Genomic DNA, 22,354 nt, shown 5'->3' with positions numbered 1-22,354 from the left:
CGACCGAACGGGAGACAGCCGCAATACGACCAAAGACCGTAAACGTAGCAAGACAAAGACAGAAACACTAGGACGAATCATCAAGAGGACCATGACCTTAAATTATAACCATCTCCAACAGCGCTAAGGACAAAATATAGAGCGGAAAGGGAAGCACTGCACCACGAGCCACAATCCAGTGGTTGAGAAACAGAATGTTTCATCACTACACAGTCCACCAATACACAGCAGGAAGCTCAATGCCCCACCACACAAAAAACTACAACTAAACAATAGCCCCAAGGTTGTCCACCCCACAGAAACCAAAGAACCAACGGAAAGACAGTCAGGACAGAAGGAAACAAACAACTGAATACACAAGCTCACCAAGACGGATGCACTAGGAAGCCACATCAACACCACTCCGACCCTGAACCGTTCAAAGCCTAGCCCGACCAGTGTCGCACTACATAACCGAGAATAGATATTACCTACCTAGTCCCACACCCGAAGATAAGTTTCCGACGCACCTACCAATCGAAACAATGCTCACTATCATACAGCTGGATCAGCGCAGCACCAACAAAGCGATTCGGTCCACGAGGAACCAGCAACAACCTAGCCCACATATCTACAACTCTAACGGAACCATAAGCACCTGAATCAGGATACAGACCCCACTAACCCAACCCTCAATCCTCTGCATACTTAACCCACGCAACCATCTCTCTCCCAGCAATCCGCATGCACTTTACCACACCGCACCAACAACACATAAACATCACCCACAGCACTCGAGGTCTCGCCCGATCCGATACTAGCGCCATAGCCCAGCACTCTGTGTATACCGAGCTGAAGCTGCCAACAGCGCATCACTTCTTCCACTCTCCTTCTCCCCTCCTCCCGACTAACCCTACCCGTTCTCCGCATTTACTTATCCGCCAGAGCGCCTGGGGACCAATTCCGTTGGTGACGGTGTGCTATACAAGTACCTTTAACATAACATATGAGGAAAGGTTGAGAACAAAAACACAACAGTACACTGCAAGGGAAGCTGATCGTACGGGATCAGTGCAAGGAATTGGGGAGCTAACAACAAGGAGCGGGAGGGCAGGAAAATTATCAAGGGATCTATGAGCAACACGGGGAGGAAACAGGGGAGAGCAGATCACCCACTCTCTGGTTAGGTGGGGCATGGAGGGTGTGTGGACGTAGTTGTGGAGGAGACATTGCTTGAAGAAAGGTTCTTGGGATCCTTCCTAAAATGTAGTAGTCGGGGGGTGAGTTTGGTGTTGACAAGGAGGGGGCTCCAGAGTCTGGGGTCATAGACACAGAAGGCCTGTCTGCTGGGTCTTTCCTTCCTGCACCAGTAGAGTTCCAGTCTGCACATGTCCTGGTTTTTGGTGGATCATAGGCGTCCGAAGATGTTGAGCTTCTCAACAAGGTAGTTAGAGGACTTGAGGGGGATGGCCTTGTAGACGATGAGCAGAATGTGAAGGTGATACATGCTTGCAGCAGGAGCCAGTGCAGTTTCATTAGGGTGCTGGTGATGTGGTTGAAGTAGTATGAGTTGCTGAGTTCTTTGAGTTGTGATACAGAAACTAGGTCACATCTCAGAGGTGCCAGGGTGGTCCCCAGAAGGCCTTTCAGAAGAGCATTGCCACCATCCAGGTGGGAGAGGACCAAGGCTTGGACGGCAGATTAGAAGTTGTTTGCTGGGATGATAGGCTTGATTTTGTGCAGGAAGGAAAGCTGGTACTAAGCCGTTTGTGCCTTACTTTGTATGTTCTCTTAAAAGAGAGGTGTTTTTCGATATAGAACCCAAGGAACTTGGTGCAGGTGGTCATCTGAGATGTGAAGCCCTCAAGGTTCATAGTAGTGAGCCAGGTTTGTATGTTTTGTTGTTGGTCAGCAGTAGGGATTTGGTCTCATAGAGCTTGAACTTCATGTATACACTGGACATTCAGGACTGGAGTAATGTGAGGAAGGCTTGGAGTCTGGAAGTGTTTGATTCGAGGATTTCTTGAGCTAGAGCTGCGTCATAAAGATGCACAGATTACACACCAGTTAAACCTACTCCCTCTCACACCGCACTACAGAGTCAAACCTCTTCACTATTACTAGGCCCACCAGTCCCCTAGGTCATATTTACAAGCTTATGGGGGTAGAAGAGATTTCCTCCACAGAGAAGGATCATGAGGAGGATAATTCAAAGTAAGAAATGCAGAAGGAAGAGAAGGGTATTGGAGCCCCTTCCACGCCTCATGTTTCATCCTGGGAAATGTAGACTGGGCACTATGGCCAAACGTGCAACCTTTCTACAGGAGAAGCACGATAAACCTTAAAGGAAGTGGTATCTTTCAATAGAGGCACCCACTGAGACACCTCTTGAGTTAACTTGTAAGGATGTTGTACATTCAGATGGCTTCTACGAGGAAGTGTAGGGCACGGATGGAGAGATGCTTCACAGGGATGATGACCTGGAAGATCCACTGATTACCCAATGGATCTTCTTGAAAGTAATGAACAAGCAATTACTAAATCACATCCAAGGGTCACATGGATCTGGGAGAAGAGAGAGAATGAGACCAGGAAAAGGGTTACGGAAGCCTGTGAAATCTGAGCAGCATAAACCTCGAAGGGTCACAGGGACTCATGAAAACAAAGAGAACCAGAAGTAGAAAGGGGTCAGAGGACCCCAAAGGAGCCACAAGGGCACAATAAGCTGAGTGAAAAACAGATATCACAGGAGCAGCAAGGCGCACAAACGTAGGTTGAATTGGGATGAGATCGCCAAGTTGGTGGAAAGGGGTCCGGGAAATATCCTTCCACTAAAGAAGTGAGAACATTTTGTATTTTCAGGAACTTCAGACTTTTTCCCATCCAATGAGGTTTTCCCATTTGAATTACCTATCATCAGACACTGTTTACATAGAGGGACACCCCACCCCTGACTCTCTGGTTGTCACTGCAGCAAAGAGAAGATGTGCTGCACTTTCTGCGTTGGGGCACATTCCCCACGGAGAAAGAAAGTGCTAAGATTTTAGCAATTGGGAACAAAGTAGCTCCCTCTGTAGCTTATTGTATACCTCTGGCCAATGCCAATGCACTAATTAGTACTGCCTAAATTCTCTGCTTAAGGACATGCCAGTCTCGCTGTAAAATAGAGTATAGACCTTAATTCTAGAAGGTCAACCATCTGCAAATGCTTCAATTTGTAAATGCCCTAGATGCCATAGAACCAGGAGCCTGGAAAGTTGCAGTGCCAACTGGCCTAAAAAACATGCTTGGTTTAGATGTAAAGGATTTGTGACGAAGCCAGGGTATTCGTCCCTTCTCCCAAGAGGGAGCCACCCCACCATTGTGACTAGGGAGGTGAGCTCGCTACGCAAGACCCTCAGTATGGATATGGGCAAGCAGGCTCTCGCTGGGAGTGACTCCTCTTTAGGGGACAAGGACTCCCAATCATTGTCAAGATCTCCCTTAAAACCAGTCTTCTCCACTTATATGGGAGTCAAAGAGGTTGTTGAATTGAGAAAGTCTTTGACTAATAGAAATGCTGACCTCTCCAGCCCTTAAGTGTGAAGTCTTATAACCAAGTGAACTTTCTCTCATTACAGAGACCCATATAAAGACCTTTCAATCCTCTCCTGTGGGAGGAAACCAACTCACGTAGAGTCAATCAGCTGGGGAGGAGATGCATAGAGCAGACAATGCTGCCATCACGCGGAACCAGTGCTGCCTGGAGGCAGGACCACAGTTAATGTGGTAGGGGAGCAGCACGCAGAACTCCACCGAGCCCAGGAGCGTTGACCCAAACAATTTGCTGCTTGCGTCCTGAGAGAGGAAGGAGAAGAGACACTTGTGAGCTTGCAAGAAGGACACCACTGGAGGAAGCCGGAGAAAGAGACCCCGGCAAGCATACAAGAAGGCAGTCGCTGGAGGAAGAAAGAGACCCCAGAAGCCTACGAGCAGGCTGTTGCTGTTACGTTCACCTGGTATCCACGGGGACGCCACCCAGCTGTGGGGACTCTGGTATCCTTCTCAGCGGCTCCCAGGTATGATCAGCGGAGAAGTTCTGCCTGGAAAACAGGTGGGCAATGTTCAAGACTGGGCAACTGGGGTAAGAGCCTCCCAACACCCCGTATGCCCGCAGTGCCCCCCCTGGACCTTTCCTCACCTTGTTATGGGTTTTGGCGTGCTCTCCGTCCTGCCTTCTTGGTGCATTGTCCTTTGTGGGCGAGTGCGATCTAGTTACTTCACTGATGCCGGCCCTTTTGAGTCTTTCAGGTAGGTCTTATTACTGTTATGCTTGTATGCCTTTCTTTGGTTTAAATAATGTCTTTTCTCTTTCCTTAGGTGCGTGGAAGTTCACTGTGGAACGTTGGCTGAGTTGGGACTCGCCGGTAAATGATGGTGCATCGAGAGCGCCTTGATGCGGTAAGTAGGCGCTAGGCGCAGCGCTATGATGCCTTGCCTTTGCTAACCTGTTGCCTTTTCGTTCCCATAGATTGTGTTGCTCACCCGGAGCTAGAAGTACCTAGGCGATGCTGGTCGATGGGCGACTCGTGAGGTAAGCTTCCGGCACGATTGTAAAATGTCTAATGTCCTGTTTTCTCCCTTTTTTGCAGATCCGTCGGTCCGGAAGGCTCGCTGATGCTTGGATGCTGTTTGCAAGTGCTGAGGGCAGCTAACGATGGAATTACAGGTAAGCTGCTGCTATTAACAATGTTCTTTTGTTTTTCAGATGCTGTTCTTCCGAGGTTCGCAGGTACAGCTGAACACGATGAGCGTCACGTTTCAGGGTTGCAAAGTAACGCAAAGCGTGTCATTCAAGTCAGGTGTGGTCTAAATAGCTTCAGAAAAGTAGGCTACCACACCCAAAACACTATACCGCATAGCTTGGAACTGGAAACAAGTAGTCCCAAAACACAAGTCCTCACAAAGTCCTCACGAAGTATGAGCCTGGCCAACGGCGCCAGGACTGGCCCCAAGAGGGCTTCAGCAAAGGATGCCTGAGTTTGTTTGAGACCCGATCCAAGGCCCCTCCTGGCCCATGGGCTGGCCAGGGTTTTTTTTTGATACAGGTCGTGACAGTTGCAGGAGAAAGCCAGAGAAAGAGAGACTGGCAAAATGACGAGAAAGTTGTCTTCAGAGGAAGAGTGACTGGCGAGACCACAAGAAGGCTGCCCCCGCAGAATGTCAGAAAGCAGCCCGATTTGAGGGAGTCTGCCATTACTGAAGTCACTGACCCTTCCTGGAGAGAGTACCACGTATTTTCAGGTTCCGTGGTTTAGGCACGAGACTGGGATGTGGACGATCCAGTTCTGCAATGAACATGGGGAAAATCCAAAACCCTATGGTATCTAAGGGAGGAGAAGAGAATGCTAGTCGCCAAGAGATACCTATAGGCCACAAGAAACCGGCAACACCAAGGACAGCTTGAGACAGATCAGGCCCGTCTAAGGCTCGCCTGTGTATTGGATTTCTCCTTCTCCATTCCTGGCTTGTTGGCCCGTTATTCTTGCTAAGGGTGTATTGTTCACCACAGGTTGTCAAGCTTGTTGAAAGTTCAGCATTACCTTGAGCCAAACATATAGCTGTATTGTCATGATTGCTTACTTCCATGTAGGTAGATCATACCTTGGGTATTGGGAGTTCCCCATGGTAATGGCAGTTCTTGTCCCCTAATGGGTTGTCACTCCCGGTGAGGTCCCACTTTCCCAAACTCCTAGGGAGGGTTTTGCTGAGTGGTCTCACCTCCCTAGCTCAAAGGTGGTGGCTCCTGTGATGATTCTGGTGGAGTCATCACGGATTCCAAGGCGGTGACCTCCCATGTGGCCAGGGTATGGCAGCCGCTTTCTGATCCTGACCCTGGGGCGGCAATATGAGGGAGGATTGCATGGGAGGGTACAACTACCGGGGAGATGTTTTGACTCCATTGGAGAAGACCTGGTATTCCCCCCCCCCCTTTCCTATGAGGAAGACCCCAGATACCAGAGTTTTTGATGGCCTGTTGTCATTCTGCTCAGGCCCCCACCTTTGACTCCAACATTTACAACGCATATATAACACCTTTTTCTGATATGCCTTTATATGAAATTCGAGTGGAAAACCAATTCGGAGTCAAAAGTCCAATGTAATCTATGGACTCCAACTCCCATAATCACTCATGTACTGAGATGAGGGAGAGGACTAAGGAGTTTATGCAAAATGACAGGAACTCGAAGTTCAACATGCACACTAGTTGTTTTGCCATACCTGCATTGCACGAGATATTTAAAGATGGAAGAAGCAGTATGGAGGTGAGCAGTGCAGGAAAGGATGTTGAGCCACTGGTCGGTACTTGTGTACATGGAGGAGTAGGCTGCGGGACGGGGGAAGAGAAGGCACGTGTGAGCCAAGTGGCCCGTGGAGATGATGATGATCCGTGCTGCAGCTCCTGGTGTCTGACCGATAACTGAGGCAGCACTCTTCAATCAAGACTGAAAAAGGAAACCAGCGTGTCACTGCGGAGCCGCATAAGACTCTGGGAGAATGTCTGCACTCTTCCCTATGGAACGTGGGTAAAGGCGCCATACCACAGAGACACGCAGAGTTTCGTTTCAGAGACGCTGGAAGAGACCTGTGAGTCTGCCGAAGCAGCTGGGGACCCCAGGGCATTCTGACAAGTGCAAGAGAACAGATTGTTTGAATGGTATGAAATTGCTTTTGTGGGCAAAGCCCAAAGTTTACACAAGCATTACCAATAAGAAGAATGTTTGAATGCAGGCAAGACAAAGTTCAAGAGCAAGCCCCAATCCAGTACAGATGGATGATATGCCAATGTGGGGAAGAAGTTTGAACAAGCATTGCCAAAGATAAATATACCAAGCACCTCACAGTATATGCTATTTTGATATATTTAAAAGAAACTGAGAAACATAAAAGAAGTCATGGCAGGCGAGTATAGCAGGCAACTGAAGTTTTGTACACATTCCTGGCAGGTGAGTACACCCAGGCAAATGAATTTGAACAAAGATTCCTGGCAGGGGAGAATACCAGGCAATCTGCAAAGCTACAAGAAGCTTTCCAGAAAGACTTTTACAGAACTTTATTGCTTAAACAAGAACTTTGAGTCCAAGGCAAGCCTAAAAGAACTGTTTAAAAGGACAATCTGGCAACCTTATTTGAAGAATCCAGGGTAAGGGAAACCTCCTCTGGGTCCACGGCTATTTTACCTTTGAGAACATTTTTGTTAGTTATTCTTCTACTTTTGTACTTCTACATCCCACCCCCTTACCTCCATACTGCATGGGCGTCCCTCACTAGGTACGGGAACGGAACCTTTTCCACCAAAAAAAAGCCTTTCCCCTTTAAATCCTGCTGCACGCGGAGAGGTGGCCTCAGGAGCAGGTGCTCCCTTGACTCTGCCCTCCAGCGCCACACCCCGGTCCTCTAGTCCGTGTCGACAGAAGCAGACCTGCTTCATCTGCGCTGGTGGTTGAGGCCTCTTCCCTTTTAATTCCACAAGTGTATCCTTCCCTGGGGACCTTGGTCCCACAAATTATTTTCCTCTATCAATTCTGGTATACACCAGCCTCCGGTGCATTGTCCATCCCTGGCACATGTCGGCCCCGGCGGGCTTCAGCACGTGCCCTTCCTGCGACTGATCCTTTCTGGCATCGGACCCGCACATGCTCTGCCTTCAGTGTCTCGGTGAAGATCACTGCTGGGACAGCTGTTCAACGTGCAACGCCCTTACTCCGCGGTCACTCAAAAAGCGGCTTGTGAGGTGGAGGGAGCTTTTCTCCAGGTCTCTGCCTGAACACATCAAGGAGCACGTGCGCAGGAAAACAAAGGCTAAGATAAGTATACTCTTTTCAAAAGCATCCCACAAAGGTGATACCTCTCCCGGGAAGAAGCAGAGTGGGAGGGATCGGCCAAGTCCTACCACCAGTCAGGGTACCGAGGCTCACAGATCTACCGGCTGAATGGCTGAGGGATCCACAGATCCTCCCGGTCCCAGGGCTGAGGGGCCTGAGGGCTCTTGTACCGGGAAATCATCTGAGGGGCTACGGCCTAGTACCAGGGCCTAGGCCTGACAGAGCGCTACATGCGGAAGCACTACCTGCTTCATGTCCGAGGGCGGAAAGCCTACCAGGTCCACACCTGAGGTTTAGAAAAGGCCAGAACCTACACTGTCAAGAACAGGTAGAGGCACGTGCCAGTACCTCAACGGAAGTGCAGTTCCTGCGCTTCTCAGTCCAGGACCAAATGGCGGCTCCCGCAGAAAATATGGTGCTGCGTGCAGAGGCACGCCATTCAGAGTCTAAGGAATCCCTAGAGGTCATGCCTCCAACTCACAGATACAACTTCGCTCCAAGGGTGGAATGGTCACCCATGCACACACCACAGGTTCCATGCTATACCGCATACCCGGTGCACTCGTTGCATTACACTGAGGCGAGTTACTCACAGAGCAGGCATGGGAAGGGCTCCGCCTCCCATACCCGCTACTCCGGCGGCACGGCAGGAGCGCGCATCCCGAGCATGCAAGGATATGTTAGGCAACCCTGCTGACCAGACGAGTGCGGGCCCAGAGACCAAGGGGGCCACAGACCAGGTGGACACTGATGAGGAGGATCCAGACATCACCTTCATCGAGGGCTAGCGGGATAAGCAGAATATTTGGGCATCCCACAACCTTAGAAAGAGCAGCCAGCGGCGGGGTTCTTAGCAGAAGTTCTTAATATCTGAACAGTGACCAAATTGGGAATTCCTTTCCAAAAGGATGTGGAAGAACTGGTCAAAAAGAGCCGGTCTAAGCCACACTCAACTCAGCCCACCAACGCGTGTTAGGATGCTAAATATAGGCAGATCGAAGGAGTTACTCTACTCCTTTCCATTCACCCTCAACCCCATTCCTCAGTGATAGCGTCTGCTTTCATTTATTCTAAGCCGCAGGCATCCACATCGTCCGCACTGCTGGGTAAGGAGGTAAAAAACTCTGGAGGCCTACGGAAGGAAAATGTATTCCAATGCCAGCCTCCACCTGCAGCAAGCAAACACAGACAGAAGCTATGGAGCCAAATTGCAGACTTCCTTCCAGAGCTTCCAGTGCACAGACGGGCAGCCTTCAAAGTGTGATTAGCCAAGGCAAAGCGGTAGGACAGGACATAATGCAATCCTCAGTGGGCCAAATCGACACGGCTGGCTGGACCATTTGTGTTGCCACAGATATGAGGAGGACAGCGTGGCTTAAGGTTACCAGGTTCAACCCAGACATACAAGAACGCATTCTGGATCCCCCTTTCAAAGGAGGGGACTTGGTTCCATTTGCATCCACTGATGACAGAAAAAGACCAGCTTCCAAACTGCCAAGTCATTGGCCATCCTGGCAAAGCCCACCTGTAAACCCTACGGACAGGGGCAAACCCGTTCAGACTGGGGAGGAACATTTGGCAGATTCAGGGGCATCCAGGAACGTGAAGCCAGACAACCGGACACGTCCCCCAGCCTACACAGGCGCAAGCAGCAAAGGACATCAAACAAGGGCTTCTCCCAGTCCCCCTCCCAGGCACCAGCCTCGGATTGAAGGAAGCACTGATGGAGGCATCAAGGTCCACAATTCTCCATGGTGGGTAGGGGCGGGTGCAGGCTTGCTCTTGCTCTACACATTCAGTCCTGGCTGACTGACTTTGCATATCCATGGATGCAATCTGTGATCACCCATGGGTTCCGCCTTCCTATCCCTACAACCTCACCTCCCCTCCACTTCCCTCCCCTTGCTCAGATCAGATATCTGTACACTTGAGCTAAGTAGGGCAGTGGAGGAAATCTCCCTCTCTGCGAGGCTCCAGGTTTTATCCGCACATTTTTGCAATACAGAGGAAGAACCATTCAGGCCTGCGAGTGGTTCTCGATCTATCCTTCTTAAACTTCTCCCTACCTCTCTAAATGTTCAAGATGGTTACACAAGCTCCGATTACGGAGTCTCTGTGAGGTGGAGACTGGACGTGCTCCCTGGACTTCAAAGATGCCTATTTGCACGTTCTAATTTGGCAACCACACAACCCCCCCCAACCCCCATTGATCCTACCTACAGTTCCAGCTGATAGGCTGCCATTTCCAGTACATGGTCCTGCCATTTGGCCTGAATTCGGCCCCTCTAGTTTTCACAATCCTAATGAACGCGGTGGCAGCGGTGCTTATGTCGGAGGGCCTGTCATGTCACTTCTATGTATTTCTTCCATGGAAGCTGCTGAACCCCACCGTTCCTCGCTGGCTGCTCTGTGTCCTACTGATATATTAAATTCCAGCAAGACTCAGGTCAGCCTGGTGGGGAAAGGGGAATGGATAAAATAATAAAGACATTGGTGCTGTTCTTACTTCATGGGCTAGGCTCCCTGTACAACAAGTAAAAATGTTATTGCATGCCCAAAATACTTCCTTCCTTACTTCACTTCTTCCTTCCTTACCTTCCCAATTACCTGTGTATCCTCTGGAAAGGCTTAGAGCAGCGGTATTCAAACTGTGGGGTGCGCCCCCGCAGGGACCCGCTGATGCATCCCTGGAGGGGGCAATTGTATTTTAGATTGGAAGAAATGGGTTGGGGCAGCTCACATGCTCGGGGCTGAAGCATGAAACTCTCTCAGCACCAATGAAAAAGTGGCCCACAGTTGGAAATGGATATTTATTCCTTTAGTCACAGACTGTTTAAATAGTACCTGGGGGGGGGGGGGGGGTCTCTGTGTTAAAATGTAAGTACATTGGGATATTTAAAGAATATTTATTCAGCAACAATGGTCAAAATGACTAACTGCATAGTGAAGTAACTCCTCAAACTGGCCAAAAAGGTGGCCCATTTTGACTGGCCCACACTAGCATTTTGCATTTATGGTACAGGCATTGCCCTATAGGCCAGTCCGAGCCTAGCGGCTCCAGTGGGCCCCCCACCCATTATGGAGGCGCAAAGGAGCCAGCCCAGAGAAACAATGAGCACTCGCTCAGCTGCTTTTTCCAGCTGAGGGAGTGCTCCTGGGCCGGCTGAACTAAAAAAACACTATTTCCCTTTGACAGTTCAGTTTAGTTCCCCAGCCACACATGCTCACTGAGCCATGCAAGTGCTGCAGCGTTTTACTTCGCCAGCATTGCATAGCTCATTGGAAATGCTGGCTGGGCCACTGCATGTCTAAATGTGCAGGGGGGGGGGGGGGGCGGCGGCTCCTCACGCATACGAACAGAGCAGCCTGGAGGGGGGGGGGGGCGGGGGGGGGGGGGGGGGGGGGAGGGAAGAGAGAGAGAGAGAGAGAGAGAGAGAGAGAGAGAGAGAGAGAGAGAGAAAAAAAAGAAAGAGAAAAAAAAAAAAAAAACGCGGTGCGTACGCCCCGTCATGATGCCTACCCCCGGAGCATCAGGACAGGCCCAGCAGGCATCATGCCCTCGGGTATAAGCCCAGCAGCCCCTTATAGGGACTCTTTGGATGCTTCAGGCCTCCCTGAGACCTGAAAGGGACTATTTTTTCACTCGGGCGTGGCCAGGGAAGGATACATACCTGGGACTTCTTTGGAGGCTATTTAAGCCACGCCCAGACAGCAGCTCATGCTTCGCGTTGTTCTGCTTCCTGCAGCTTAACGCTTACCGTGTCTGCTCCTGGACTACAGCCACGCCTGTCTTGAACCTGGAAGACCTGCAAGGAAGGAAGAGAAGAGAAAGGTGAAAACCAAGGATTATTTCAAGCTTCTTACCTGCATCCGGAATCTTCTCGCCGCATCCCTGAAGGAAGACTTCAATTTAAAAGCATCGCGTTGCTCTCTGCAGAGCCACGCTTCACTCACCTGTCCTGTCCTCGAGACATCTCCCGGCTCCATCGTGGCTGTCAGCATCGGACGCCACATCTCTGCACCTAGGGGAGAGAGGAAGAAACAAAAGGTGAGCAGAAGGACACACAGACGGAAAGCCTGATTAACAGCCATAATACTTACCGGCTTTTCTTCCACATTTCGGGTCGGCGCCGCCCCGTTGGCAGGTACCGTACCCCGGCCCCTATGGGGAAAAAACTAGAGACATTTCAGAGGAATAAGGACATCTAGAGGGATCGCCCTCATTACTACTCACCTCGGCAGGTTAACCCCTCGACGCATTGCCTTCATTCTGCACCTGAAATAAAGGACAGATCACAGGAGAGAAAGACAGCATAAAGGGGGCCTCACTTGAACTTTGAACTTTCATACTTACGGCGCATCGCTCAGGAAAGTCAAGTGAATTTTGCCAGCGCCATTCTGAAAACCAGTGAAGTAACTGGACGAACGCACGCCCCTGCACCAGATGCAGGATGGAGAGTTCAACCTTCCAAACCATAAGGTGAGCTTAAACCGGGGTTGGAGGAATAGAGAGGAACGGAGGGGGGAAGGGAGGAGCTAGCACACCATTCTGCAGACTGTTATTCCCCTTTCTCATGTGCAGAAGGATATTCCTACGGGCCAAGGAAGCACGATTTGGAGGTCCTGTCCAATCGGTGTTCCGGGTCCTGCGCATCACGCTAGAAGAGGCCGCAGTAATCCAGACTAGATCAGCGCCCCCGTGGGAACCAGGTGGGCGTTACACGTGGAGCCCGGGGGACATGGATGGTATTTTTTTTTACTGGATTTCTATCCTAGATGTCCAGTCAAAAATACCATGCTTTCCCCCCTTGGCATCCTAGCAACACACATAATCATGTTGATTGTGTTAGGCCCAGTGGGGCCCAGGGGACATGGATGGTATCTTTTTTACTAGATATCTGTCAGATGTCCAGTAAAAAATGTCATGCCTGCTCCTGTTGGCCCCCCAGCACCAATTGCAAACTGTTTGGCTATTTACCCATTTTATTTTTAAAGTATGCTCTACACTGAAATATTTTAACCCATTATTTAAAATAAAATTCATGGGGGAAAACCCCCCTGACACCCATTGATTGGTTTGGGCTCTGTCACTGCGCTCGGTCGCTATGACTTTTTTTGGGGATATAGTTTGTTTGTTTATATTGCGCACCAGACCCAGAGGTATTTGGGCGTGAGAGCATCAAGAGGGTTGTTAAGCTTAAGTTACACAGTGGAAAAGAAGAAGTACAGCTAAGGTCACAGTGCTGTATGCATAAAACAGGCAAGTCAAATAAGTATACACAGTGTGAAGCAGGAATAAGTAGGAGGCACATAAAATATAGTAAGAGCAGTGAGGTCTCATATACAATAGATACTAGTAAGGATGCAGTAAATACAATAGGTGCTAGTAAGGATGCAAGGTCAGACGTCATGTTCCTTTAGCCAGTGAATAAGGCTAGATCTGAATTGTAAGTAAGGTAGATCTTCCCTTAAAGCAGGGGGGAGGGACTTCCAGTATTGTGCTGCTTTAACAGGGAAGCTACTCCAACCGGATTTGGTGAGCTTAAATCTAGGTACTAGTAGGAGGTTAGAGTTAGCTTTTCTTAGGGGACGAGAAGCTGTTTGTCTAGTGAATCTGTCTGTGAGGTATTGTGGGGCTGCCTGGTTAAGGCATTTATGTGTCAAATATAGTTTTAAGGAGGATTTTGTCTTTAGTGGAAAGCCAGTTGACGGATCTCCTGAGGTCAGATATATGGCCGTTTTTGAGGAGCCTTAAGGCAGCTCTCGGGGCATTGTTCTGAAGAATCTGAATTTTTGAAGTAATGTATTTGTTTATATATATGGCATTACAGTAATCCAGTTTGGATAAGATTAGGGCTCTGGCTAGAGTGATGTTGTTGTTGGGTGAGAGGAAGGGCCTGGCTGCTCTGATTAGCTTGCAGGTGTAGGATGTAGCTGAGGCCATAGCGTTTACTTGTTTACCAAAGGTGCGCGTGGAGGCTAGGTAGAAACCAAGAGTTTTAACTAGCTTGGCCACAGTAATAATATTGTTGTAATCATTCAGGCATAGACCGTGAGAGGCCATCCATGCCTGGATGATGAGGTAGACTCTGTTCACAAAGGCCCAATCCTTATCATAATCTCCCGTCAACGGGATGAGGATCTGTGTCTCATCGGCGTAGTTTGTGTAGGTGATACCTAGACCATCTAGATCATCGAAAAGGGGCTTTGTGAAGATGTTGTATAGAGTGGGTGATACGCAGGAGCCTTGGGGTACACTGCATGATATAGGCGCAGGGTCAGAAGCTGCTAGAGGAGAGAAGACGCGCATTGTCCTGTTATCAAGGAAGGACTGGATCCAAGCGACTGCCTCCTGAGAGGAGCAAGCCGCGGAGATCAGTTAGTTGCAGAGTATTGAGTGGTCTACCAGATCAAACGCGGCTGAGAGATCAGGGAGTAGTAGGAGTGCCATCTTGCCTTTGTCTCTTAGTGTGTCTATTTGTGACTTGAGGTCTGAGAGTGCAGTCTCAATAACGTGCTGAGGTCTGAAGCCAGACTGACGAACTCCTAAGAGGTGGTTTTGTTCCAAGTGGTGCTGAATTTGTAAGTATGCTACTTTATCCAAGATTTTAAGTAGGAAAGGCACAGTAGTTATGAGGCGGTAGTTAGTAGGGATGGAGGAGTCGAGGGTTTGTTTTTTGAGGAGAGGGAGGACCCAGCAGTGTTTTAGGTTGCTGGGTTATGGTGCCTGATGTGAATGAGGCGTTTATATGTTTTGTGATGAAAGGGGAAAGTTCATGGGCAGCGTCTTTTATTATTTGGACTGGGCATGGGTCTTCATAGCAATTGGAAGGTTTGAGGGTGAGGATAACTTTCTCAACTTCTTTGGTAGATACTTTGCGAAAGTGGAAGCTGGGGTTATGTGGTATAGGTGGATTAGAGGTAGTACCATTGATATCGGTCTTAGCAGCAGTAATGGTATCATTTTTTATTGTCAATCTTCACCTGGCGCGTTGTTATCTTGTTGGCCAAGGCATTTTGTATACCTGTGCACCAATTTTTGTCCTTGAGACAGGAATCCAGGGCTTGGATGGGGGAATTCTATCTCTTTAAGGATGGCAAACAATTCTTTGGTATTTGATTTGGCTTGGGAGATTCGGGAGTTGTAGGAAGTTTGTTTAGCTGAGATAATTTCTTTTTTGTAGAGGGTGGCTAGTTTATTCAGGTTATTGTTGTTGAGGTCTGAGGGGTCTGATCTCCAAATGTTTTCGCTTAGGTGTTTCTCTTGCCTGATAGCTTTCAAGTAAGGCGTAAACCATGTGTTTAAATGATGGCGAGGTTTGCTTTTTCTGACCTTCAGAGATGCAAGCATCACTTTGTTGTACATTTCTACCATGGAGGCTGGGTCAGTCTGGTCTGAGATAGAATTTAGTGTAGGAAGGATGAGGGGGATAAGATTTTCAGTGGTGATATTTCTTATGTGTCTGGTAGGAGCGGCAGGGGCTATATTGCTAATATTCGTGGAGGGTGTAGCTTCTAGGGTGAAGGATATCAGGTAGTGGTCGGACCAAAGCTGAGGTGTTATGGACGTGATGGTGGTTGGGCAGTTGTGTTCAGCAATACAATCGAGGGTCCTTCCTTTAATATGCGTAGGCTCTGTAATCATTTGGATGAATCCTAATTCCTTGTGGGAGTTATTAATCTGTAAATCTGTAAGGCATTAGGGTCTAGTGGGTCACTAAATCTGAGGTTGAAATCTCCTAGGATAAGGCATTGTGAACAATTTTTTAAGTTGTCAGATACTAAGTTCATGAGGTCTTCCTCAAAGGAACCTAAGGGGCCTGGTGGTCGGTATATCAGATGAATGGTAATGGTTTGATTATTGGCGATGGTTAGTTTGGCCGTGAGCGATTCACAGGAGTTAGTATTGTGGGGTGTGGAAAGTCTTAGCGTTAGGTTATTCTTAACAATGATGGCGAGGCCTCCACCTCTAGAGGTGATGCGATCCAGTCTTATAAGAGTATAGTTGTCTGGAGTGGCTAGCATAATCGCTGGGCCTGCTGCAGGGTGAAGCCATGATTCGGTAATGGCCAGGAGGTCTATGTTTTCATTTTGGATTATGTCTGCTATCTCAGTGGCGTGGGCTACCATAGAATGGGCATTTATTAATGCTCCTTTGATACCTGTTTGGGTAGGTAGAACCGATAGCGGATGATTATTATTTTGGCGGTTTGATGAGGAGGTGGGATCTCTAAAGAGTCGACAGTTGAGCTGAAGTGGGTGTTGATCGTTATTGTCCATGTGGGGTGGGATATTGATAGTGGGCAGGGTGTCCCTTGGGCGATTGGTTGGGGGATCGTAGATTCTTGGGTGTCTGGCGCGAAGTTTAAGGTTTCTCTGTTGGATAAAACAAGGTTTAGTGGCCATGCCGGCAGGCTCAAGAGGTACACTTATATATGATAATTGGTTCTGAGACTGGGGCATGTTAAAGTCTTGTAGGGAGATCATGTAGAGTGGTGGCAAATACATAGTATGTTTGTATAGGTGGCTAGAGTGCTAAGAAGTAAGGCTAGGCAGGGCTAGTTATGGCAATAGGGCAAACTATGAAGGCGGATAACGAGTAATATATTTTGCACAGAGTGGCTATGCTGCTTAAAGGGGAATGGGTTGGGGTGGTTAGTTGCTAGAGCGGATTCTCGTACAAGCTAGATGCAACTTGTCTACTGTAGGCAGAGATAGATTGGCAGTGGCTAGTTACTAGATCAAATTTTCACACAGTCTAGGTACATCTTTGGTACTATAGGAAAGAGTAGGTTAGCAGTGGCTAGTTGCTAAAGCAGATACACAGGCAGTCTAAATGCAATTTTACTAATGTAGACAAGAATAGATTGGCAGTGGCTAGATACTGATGCAAGTTCTCACACAAACTAGGCTCTTTACCACTACGTTTATAGGCAAAATAGGTTGGCAGTGGCTGGTTGCCAAAGCAGATACACAGGCAATCTGTTAAGCAAGGCAGATACACAGGCAGTCTAAGTTCAATGTTGATAGTGTAGACAGGAATAGATTGGCAGTGGCTAGTTACTAGAGTGAGTTCTCACACAATCTAGATGCGACTTGCTATTATAGGCAGAAATAGGTTGGCAGTGACTAGTTACTAGATCAAGTTCTCACACAGTCTAGGTACCTCTTTGCTACTATAGGCCAGAGTAGGTTAGCAGTGGCTAGTTGCTAAAGCAGATGTGCAGGCAGTTTAGATACGATTTGCTGGTGTAGGCAGGAATAGTTTAGCATATGCAATCTGTTAGGCAGTCAGGTAAGTTAGGGACAGTTTTTCACACAGGCTAGATTCAATTTGCTGTTGTGGGCAGGGGCAGATAGGCAGAGGCACGTAGCAAGGCAGTTGCTCATACAAACTAAGTGCAGTTCTGCTGGCGGCAGCGTGGAGAAGAGGGATTGTTTTAGCTTATGGCTTAGAAACAGTTTAGTAGGTGTGTAGCTGGAGGGTGCTGGGTGGGAAGGACTAGACTACCTTTCCGGATAGTTGCGATTTAGTTGTAGGGCACATAGTAGTGCCAGCAGGTTACGGGGGCACTTAAGAAGACTGTAATCGCAGAGTAATGGGAGAAAGGGCAGAGCGTGCGCGTTTAGCGATGAGTGGCATGTTATGTAGCCAAGATAGAGGTAGTGGAGGCTACAGGCTAGGTGGGGGCAGTCAAACAGCGGAAAATGCTGTTACTGGTGATAATCGACCTCCAGTATATTGACAGTGCATTAAAGTGAAGTAAAAATCAACAGCCTTGGGTCAGGCGATAGTACATGAGTAGAGTAGAATGTGGCCACCCAGTGGAATGCAGCGGATGCAGAGGGGTAATGTTACCTTTGCGTGGGGCCAGGGTGTCTGGCAGATGGCAGACACGGCATAAACAGGCAAGAAACAGGCGATGGCCTAGTTTCCCTTGGGCCTTGGAGTGAGTGGGCCGGCTTCACCTGCCGGTGGCCAATGGGAGGTGAAGTACGTAAAGCAGCCAATCCGGTGAGGTTGGTGGCTACTGGATAGGCAGTGGATACTCAATTCGGGAAGCGGTCGGCCATCTTAGAAGTTCCTCTATGCCTCGTGTGTTTCAATGGTGGTGAGGTGCCCAGAAATGCACATTTCACCTTAAAATATGCGTGGCTGAAGATATTGTAGGCCGGCGTGGGTCATTTTCTCGATTGCGTTACCACGTAGTTGGGAACATCATTTTCGATCGTATGCGCTCAAATAGCCGCACTCACCATAATTCCTGAGATGATTCAGAGGACTTCCTGGTGCGGGTCCGCTGCTCCTGCAGGGGACGGATCCTGCTCAGTGGAGCTCCTGCTCCACAGCTGCATTGGGAGAGACTGTTCTGTCCCTCCACTTAAAAAAATTCACCAGCCGCCACTGGCCCTCGGTCTGTGTTGAGAACAGGATGGGGGGAGCCAGGGGACTGTGGTGGGAGCACGATGGGGAGAGCCCAGGGTGTGTGATGGGGTGGGGAGAGCCCAGGGACTGGGTAGGAGTGGGATGAGGGAGCCCAGCGACTGTGATGGGAGCAGGTGAGGGAGCCCAGAGACTATACTGGATGTAGGGTGAGGTGACGACACGCAATACATAATGCCCATTTGTCATTTTTGGGGGGGGCCAGGCCTGCCCAAATTTTGCTCAGGGGGGCCCAGGCCGAAAAAGTTGAAGACCACTGGCTTAGAGGATGGTATTCATATTGTAATTCAAGGAGCGCTTAAAATGCTTTAAAACCTTTTCTTCTTATTCAATTCAAAGCAGAATATTTCTGTAACATGTCTTTTGAACTGGTCTTTTTCTCACCTTGCAACTCACTGACATTTTACTTTTGTTCGAAAGCTTTGTTCTGTGTTTTCTAAATTGTTTGTTGTTTAGTTCCGTTATTCTTTTCTTTTAATGTCTTTAAATAATCCTTTGAAAACTACACTAAAATAAGAAGGATTGAACGACAACCCCTCTAATGCCAAATACAATGGCCGTTGCGATCTAACTGACACCTAAATGCTCGAAAACATCAAAATCTCTTAAAAAAACAAAAAAAGCGCGGAGTTATAACTCTGCTGCATCCGGTTTAGCTTCCTGAAACAGATCTGTACTTTAATGTTGTTCTAAAAGTCTGCTTCCTTCACGGAAGTAAATTTCGCATGCGGCAACTTACAAAGGCCCTCAGAAGAGGTGTGCGCGTTCACAAAATATTATTTAAATTACTTATATAATCTAAAAATACACTGGCTTTATGTTTTGAAGCGGTAACTTTGTTGTAGTTTAAGTTACAGTTGAATTTGCAGCGCGAGACGCAACTGCTCATTGCCATCTAGTGGCGAGCGAAAATATTGCAGCAGATTATTCTTTTAAACTCCTAAGAAATGATGAAGTTCACAGGCTTCGATGAAACCACACCACAAATTCCTGGCCATGTAATGTACTCAGTAGATTTCAAATAACATGCTGATGTCTCTGGTGCATCCTATGCTGTCTCGTAAGAATAATTAAATACAGAGTCAAAATGAACAGCATTCAAATCGCTGCGCTCCCACTAGTAAATTATATAGTTGCTGCAGTTCCAAAATCTTCAAAAGTCTGATCCAAAATTCTTCTCAGTTGTAAGCCTCAACGGAGCTGGAACAAAACCTGACTTCCTCAGAGGACAATTCAGATGAAAGGCAATTGAGAAAAGTTGTTCACCTCCAACCTGACCTCAACATTCCGTAGTAGAATTTTACTGAGAGAAAGCACAAACTTGCCATGGGTTACAGCCCAGTACTCCATCTTGTGAGCTGCCAGCTACAGATCGCTGATAAAGGTGGTTAAGGAAAGTTGTGTTTTCTTTTCTTCCCAATCCCCTACAAATGTCTGTACACAATAAAGTCTGCACGTACTCCCACAAGCCTGAAACCCTATCTTCCTCGCACCCTGACAGGGCCAACACGCTTACCCTTACTTGGACAACTGGTTTTTCTGGGTGAAGCCTCCCTGGGGCAATTCAGAATACGGCTGCCAGACTGATGGACATGCTATACGAAACGGAGCATGTCTCTGCTCCAGCTGACCCAGAACCTGGTCTTCCTTTGCTTAAGGTGGGACACCAAGGAGCAGAAGATTTTCCCCACCACGGAGAGAGTGGAGGCGCTGAAGGCGGCTGCTGGACATTTTCCCAGCAGGTCGACAACTTCTGCCTGATGGTACCAGCATCTGGTGGGAGTTATGGCGGCGTGTCTGCTGGCCATACCGCATACGAGGCTCAAAATGAGGGGGATTCGGTAACACCTATCGGCCTCCTGGAACCAGGAAAGACTTGCAGGCAGCATCAGGCTCTGTTCCAGCAGAAATCCACCAGGATTTGTGGTGATGGAGGCGGTAGAACAATCTTGCGGTTGGCATGCCTTTCAGGCTGTTCCTACCGACCTGTACTATCATGATAGACTCCTCCCTCGAGGGTTGTGAAGCCACTCTGGGTGGCCACAATGTACATGGTCTGTGGTCGGCGGAAGACAGGGAGAGTCACATCAACTTGCTCGAGCTGAGGGCCATACAGCTGGCACTCGAGGCCAGGGACAGTTCGGTTTGCATTCAGACAGACAGCTCCACTTGCATGTACTACATCAACAACCAATGGGGCATCAGGTCTCCTTCCCTGTGCATGCTTACGATAGAGAACTGAGAATGGGCCATCTCGCACAATATATGGCTTTCTGCAATCCACCTTCCGGGGAGTCCAATCTAGAGGCGGGCAGGCTGGGGGAGGACAACTACGAGTGTGCAATTGGACACACAGGTCCTGCTGGAGATTTTCAGGAGGTAGGGCCAGCCAGAGACAGACATATTTGTCACAGAACAAAACAGGCGATGCCATCAGTTCTCTTCCTGGATGGGCAGGGGCAGAGGATCGCTGGGGGATGCACTACACCTGTAATGGGATGGGATGTGGGTTTACGGATTCCCCACAACCCCCCTAACTCCCAAGGTCATCTGCAGGATCAGGGAAGTTCGGGCGATGCGGTCATTTCTGATAGCGCTGCAGTGGCCGGCCAGACCATGGTTTTCTGAACTGATAGGGCTGACAACACAGGCTCCCGTGCCACTTCTGGTCAGTGGAGCAACACTCCTATGGGAGGGCGGCAGTGGTTCTCCCGGCCCTGGAGAGATTAGCCCTAGCAGACTGGTTTCTGAGAATGTGCCCCTGCAGCACCTGCAGCTGTCTCAGGACAACCTTAGGATCATACAGAAAGCAAGAGGTTCTGCTGCTGGGCCAAAGAAAGGGGCATAAACCTATTGGCTTGCACACTTGACCAGATGCTTTCTTTCTTGGCTCATCTTGCAGAGTCAGGCGTACAGGTCGACATACGTGGCGGCAATAGGAGCGTACAGAAATTCGGACAACGTGTCATTCTTCACTTCGAATCCAGTGGTCAAGAGGCATCTAACAGGACTGACCTGCTTGTACCCCCTTTCAAGCGACCACAGCCGGTATCTCTAGCTAGTCTCTGGGATTCTGTCATCCAGGTGGCCAGGACACAGCCATCGCTATTGGATCCAGTTTCTGGGGATGGACCAGTGAGGGAGAATCACCTGGATGGGGGGTCCTGTGGGAGTGGGACACCGGCGGGTGAGACACGGTATCCCCCTTCTTTCAATATCTCTTCCCCATCCTACCAGGTAGGACATTCGAAACCACTGCCCCCCCCCCCCCCCAGTTCCTAACATGAACGCTTTCTCACAACGGACTAACACCAGAGCTTTTTTCCTGACATGTCCCAATACAAGGGTCAGGCAAAGTCAGGCGATTGACGAGAATCACACACACCTGACGGCTCTTTCCCTTCCCCACAGGGATAAAAGTTGGAGCAAGAGGGCATATTAAGAGCAAGGCAGACCGCACAATGAGACAGCATCCAGACACAGCAGTTCAGGAGGAGGAGAAAGGTGATAAATATCGAGAGGCTGATGAGGAGAGACACAACCTTGCCCTTTTTGACAAAACCCAGCAAACCCTCTGCTGAAAAAAAATCATAAGGCCGAGAACAATAGCCCAAGCGTGATGCAGCAGATGTCAATGGTACACAGAGCGTATCGACACAGATAAGCCCGAGCAAAGGAGACTCCTGCTTCCGTGGTACCGGCCTTGACTCCAGTAGAGGGGAAAGCCAAGCAGTTCATCACAGCCAGTGAATCGAGGGGAGAGCCGACAAGAACCGGTTTTGGTGAATGAAAACCATGTAGTGGCAAAGTGAAAGAAGTTCAAAAGAACTGTAACATTGTAAAGGGGAGACCAGCTGCAGAAGGGCCTGCACCATGTGGGTGCTGCTCTAAGAAACTCTGGTCGATCCCCGTCTAAGTGAAACTACAGATACCAGAAAGCCGTAGGAGAGCCGCCAAGATAGGTCAAAGTAGTCATACAGAAAGTCAAGCAAATTCCCCTACAGTCGAAAGCCTTTGACCTAAGAATGATAACAAGAGCAAGTGAAGTGAATCCCGCCAGACGAGA

General features: G+C 48.9%; 1 protein-coding gene across 1 annotated transcript in view; it reads left to right on the top strand.

Annotated features, from left to right (window-relative positions):
• Positions 1-22,354, top strand: part of DHX29 (DExH-box helicase 29) — a 1,426,484-nt gene that overhangs the window by 438,905 nt on the left and 965,225 nt on the right. The gene's annotated exons all lie outside the window — the stretch shown is intronic.

Source organism: Ambystoma mexicanum, chromosome 6p (genome assembly GCF_040938575.1).
Source record: "Ambystoma mexicanum isolate Mex_15411 chromosome 6p, UKY_AmexF1_1, whole genome shotgun sequence".
Taxonomy (NCBI): domain Eukaryota; kingdom Metazoa; phylum Chordata; class Amphibia; order Caudata; family Ambystomatidae; genus Ambystoma; species Ambystoma mexicanum.
This window is presented reverse-complemented; position numbering and strand designations above follow the sequence as displayed.